The sequence below is a fragment of the Schistocerca americana genome, unplaced genomic scaffold (genome assembly GCF_021461395.2).
Source record: "Schistocerca americana isolate TAMUIC-IGC-003095 unplaced genomic scaffold, iqSchAmer2.1 HiC_scaffold_1265, whole genome shotgun sequence".
Classification (NCBI taxonomy): domain Eukaryota; kingdom Metazoa; phylum Arthropoda; class Insecta; order Orthoptera; family Acrididae; genus Schistocerca; species Schistocerca americana.
The window spans coordinates 22,501-27,500 of record NW_025725336.1 but is presented as its reverse complement, the minus strand read 5'-3'; the positions used below and the strand labels follow the sequence as shown (position 1 = coordinate 27,500).

The window sequence follows — 5,000 nt, the reverse complement described above, 5'->3', positions numbered from 1 at the left end:
GATAGAGCCATCAGAATACAGATAATGTATACAACTGTCCGTATACATGCTGAAAGACTCTGCTCACAATCACAACCACACGTCAGCCACACACCCTTATCACGCACTACTCTCTGCCTGTAACACGCACACAGACAATATGTAAGCACCAGCATGGAACAACACCCAGTGCATCCTCTCCGCCACATTAGACAATCCACACTGTCATAACCAGACTGGGAGGTCCACTCAGAAAACAGAATATCCCACCCACCCGACAACCACCATTGCTCAGCCAAGCCACCAACACCCACACATGTCCTACACAGGGGTGCACCCAACATCACAATACTGCCTCCTCTCACAGCACACAAACAATGGCAGGAATGAAAGACACAGGTCTGCCACAAGCATGGAATGAGAGCGCCGCCTGTCATGAGCCAAAGGTGCATCCTGACGTGGCAAATCAGATGATGCCGCAGGCATCCACTTACTATAATCACAATCAACAAACCGGCCGCCCCGCCCCGCCCCCCATTAAACCTTTCCTTACAACAATGTGTACCTTAACCTAACCTATATCGTACCGTAACCTAACCTATATCGTACCGTAACCTAACCTATGTCGTACCGTAACCTAACCTATGTCGTACCGTAACCTAACCTATGTCGTACCGTAACCTAACCTATGTCGTACCGTAACCTAACCTATGTCGTACCGTAACCTAACCTATGTCGTACCGTAACCTAACCTATGTCGTACCGTAACCTAACCTATGTCGTACCGTAACCTAACCTATGTCGTACCGTAACCTAACCTATGTCGTACCGTAACCTAACCTATGTCGTACCGTAACCTAACCTATGTCGTACCGTAACCTAACCTATGTCGTACCGTAACCTAACCTATGTCGTACCGTAACCTAACCTATGTCGTACCTTAACCTAACCTATGTCGTACCTTAACCTACCCTATGTCGTACCTTAACCTAACCTATGTCGTACCTTAACCTAACCTATGTCGTACCTTAACCTAACCTATGTCGTACCTTAACCTAACCTATGTCGTACCTTAACCTAACCTATGTCGTACCTTAACCTAACCTATGTCGTACCTTAACCTAACCTATGTCGTACCTAACCTAACCTATGTCGTACCTTAACCTAACCTATGTCGTACCTTAACCTAACCTATGTCGTACCTTAACCTAACCTATGTCGTACCTTAACCTAACCTATGTCGTACCTTAACCTAACCTATGTCGTACCTTAACCTAACCTATGTCGTACCTTAACCTAACCTATGTCGTACCTTAACCTAACCTATGTCGTACCTTAACCTAACCTATGTCGTACCTTAACCTAACCTATGTCGTACCTTAACCTAACCTATGTCGTACCTTAACCTAACCTATGTCGTACCTTAACCTAACCTATGTCGTACCTTAACCTAACCTATGTCGTACCTTAACCTAACCTATGTCGTACCTTAACCTAACCTATGTCGTACCTTAACCTAACCTATGTCGTACCTTAACCTAACCTATGTCGTACCTTAACCTAACCTATGTCGTACCTTAACCTAACCTATGTCGTACCTTAACCTAACCTATGTCGTACCTTAACCTAACCTATGTCGTACCTTAACCTAACCTATGTCGTACCTTAACCTAACCTATGTCGTACCTTAACCTAACCTATGTCGTACCTTAACCTAACCTATGTCGTACCTTAACCTAACCTATGTCGTACCTTAACCTAACCTATGTCGTACCTTAACCTAACCTATGTCGTACCTTAACCTAACCTATGTCGTACCCTTAACCTAACCTATGTCGTACCTTAACCTAACCTGTATTGCGCCTTAACCTAACCTGTATTGCGCCTTAACGTAACCTGTATTGCGCCTTAACGTAACCTGTATTGCGCCTTAACGTAACCTGTATTGCGCCTTAACGTAACCTGTATTGCGCCTTAACGTAACCTGTATTGCGCCTTAACGTAACCTGTATTGCGCCTTAACGTAACCTGTATTGCGCCTTAACGTAACCTGTATTGCGCCTTAACGTAACCTGTATTGCGCCTTAACGTAACCTGTATTGCGCCTTAACGTAACCTGTATTGCGCCTTAACGTAACCTGTATTGCGCCTTAACGTAACCTGTATTGCGCCTTAACGTAACCTGTATTGCGCCTTAACGTAACCTGTATTGCGCCTTAACGTAACCTGTATTGCGCCTTAACGTAACCTGTATTGCGCCTTAACGTAACCTGTATTGCGCCTTAACGTAACCTGTATTGCGCCTTAACGTAACCTGTATTGCGCCTTAACGTAACCTGTATTGCGCCTTAACGTAACCTGTATTGCGCCTTAACGTAACCTGTATTGCGCCTTAACGTAACCTGTATTGCGCCTTAACGTAACCTGCATTGCGCCTTAACGTAACCTGCATTGCGCCTTAACGTAACCTGTATTGCGCCTTAACGTAACCTGCATTGCGCCTTAACGTAACCTGCATTGCGCCTTAACGTAACCTGTATTGCGCCTTAACGTAACCTGTATTGCGCCTTAACGTAACCTGTATTGCGCCTTAACGTAACCTGTATTGCGCCTTAACGTAACCTGTATTGCGCCTTAACGTAACCTGTATTGCGCCTTAACGTAACCTGTATTGCGCCTTAACGTAACCTGTATTGCGCCTTAACGTAACCGATATTGCGCCTTAACGTAACCTATATTGCGCCGTAACGTAACCTATATTGCGCCGTAACGTAACCCACATTGCCCCTTAACGTAACCTATATTGCGCCGTAACGTAACCTATATTGCGCCGTAACGTAACCCACATTGCCCCTTAACGTAACCCACATTGCCCCTTAACGTAACCCACATTGCCCCTTAACGTAACCCAACACACGTTGGGCCTTAACCCAACACACGTTGGGCCTTAACCCAACACACGTTGGGCCTTAACCCAACACACGTTGGGCCTTAACCCAACACACGTTGGGCCTTAACCCAACACACGTTGGGCCTTAACCCAACACACGTTGGGCCTTAACCTGCTCTGTAATTGTCATACGACGCGTTAAATTAGTGTAGTGTTGCCTAACTGCAACCCCCGCAATATAGTTTGCTACTCGCACTGCCCGGTCCCCAGTGTATCGCTTCATGTTAAACACCTTGCAGCTATACACTGTAATGTGGATGGCAGCAGGACGTACATGCTCAATGCCCTTTGCAGTTGTTCATTGGCATTTGCAGTTGTTCATTGGCATTCGCATGGCGAAGCACTTAGCCTACGCTGTGGTACGGCCTGTGTCAACTGTCCGCTGATGTTGTACGTCCAAATCACACACTGTACTGCACATTGGTCCTCATGTACTGAATGATACATCGTGGTACATGTGACCGTACAACGACTGCGCCAACAACGGCGAACCATGCGGTCCAAATGTTGTGCACTCAGCTACGTGTCGTCTCCCTATAAGAGCTGGATTGCAGTGTGGTATGCCCTGGATGGCGATCAGCATGAGCCGTCTGTTGATGTAGTGGCGCGTGTTGTCAGACGTAGTCGTCTCTTCTCACACACCGTGATAGCACGGTGCACTGCGTTCCACATCTGCGACATGCGACAGAGGCCGGTTGACAGTCGTTCGCGCAATGGACATCGCATACGTACGGGGGCCACCTTCCACGTGTTCGCTAAGCGTGGACATGTTGTTGCGTGTATGTGGGCAGACAGTGTGTCGTGACACCTGACACAGGCATGCAACAATCGTTGAATTTGCAAATGGCGATGGACGCCTACGTTTGCTGGTGACGTTACGCAAATGAACAACTGGTAAACCGTTGTGGTGCGGTTGTTCTCGCTAGGGGTGAATCAGTGATGGCGACGATCGGTTGAGCTACCAACCGGTTGTTGCAGCGATACCCACCATGCCCACGAACGTGAATGGCATGTGGGTGTGAAGCGATACGCGGCGGTGGCTGGGTGGGACCGTCCCCGGCCGGTGAGGGGGGGCCTCCCGGCGTGTTGGCCGTGCGGTGCGTGGGCGCACGCGCTACAGCCGGCTGGTGGGGGCGGCCAGTGGCAGGCGCGCCGGCCGACGGAGGCGGCAGGCGGCGCAGCTGCGCGCCGGCGCACCCTGCACGCGGCGCCGTGCGGCCAAAGTAGGTCCTCGCGGGCCCGGTGCGAAGCGCGGTGGACATCTGCAGTGTGCTGGTCCGATTGAGGACTGTGTGCGCTGAGGATGCGCCGCCGCCCGGCGCTCGGCGCCGCGACGCCGTCTGCTGCTCGGTCGCCTCTGCGGTTCTCGCAGGTGGTTTGTATCGCAGCTGTGCGGACGTGTTGGCGCGTGCGCTGTGCTGGGAGAGTTCGCTTCGGCACCCAAGTGGGGCTTTTGTCCTTCTGTGGCGCTGGCGTTGGAGCTGCCGGTCACCGTAGGTGGCGCGTGTTGTCTCCCGCCGGCAATGCCACGACAGCACGCTCCCGGGCCTCTGTCGGCAGCGGCAAGCTCAGTTGGGAGCACGGGTGGTCGCACCTAAAGCGTCTACTCGCCAAACTCCGGGCGATTGCGCCTCTCTCGAACCCGACCAAGTACTTAGGACGGCGCTGCGCGCCGCCGGGACCTGAGAGGGTTTCGAGGTGTATGGTGCAGGGGAGCTCAGCCTCCTCCTGTTTGCAGAATAATTGAGCGGACGCTTGCGTGTTCGCGCGGGCCCCCGGGACACACTCCCGGGCGGCCGGCTGCTCAGCTCTAGTTGACGCAGCTCCCTGGTTGATCCTGCCAGTAGTCATATGCTTGTCTCAAAGATTAAGCCATGCATGTCTCAGTACAAGCCGCATTAAGGTGAAACCGCGAATGGCTCATTAAATCAGTTATGGTTCCTTAGATCGTACCCACGTTACTTGGATAACTGTGGTAATTCTAGAGCTAATACATGCAAACAGAGTCCCGACCAGAGATGGAAGGGACGCTTTTATTAGATCAAAACCAATCGGTCGGCTCGTCCGGTCC

The 5,000-nt window shown here is 50.8% G+C and overlaps 1 non-coding gene across 1 annotated transcript in view; it reads left to right on the top strand.

The window, feature by feature from the left end:
• Window positions 1–4,753: 4,753 nt before the first annotated feature.
• LOC124564010 overlaps window positions 4,754–5,000 on the top strand; it is a 1,910-nt gene continuing 1,663 nt past the window's right edge. The window contains exon 1 of the ribosomal RNA XR_006970442.1: window positions 4,754–5,000. This exon is cut by the window's right edge and continues 1,663 nt beyond it. This is a non-coding gene — a ribosomal RNA (small subunit ribosomal RNA).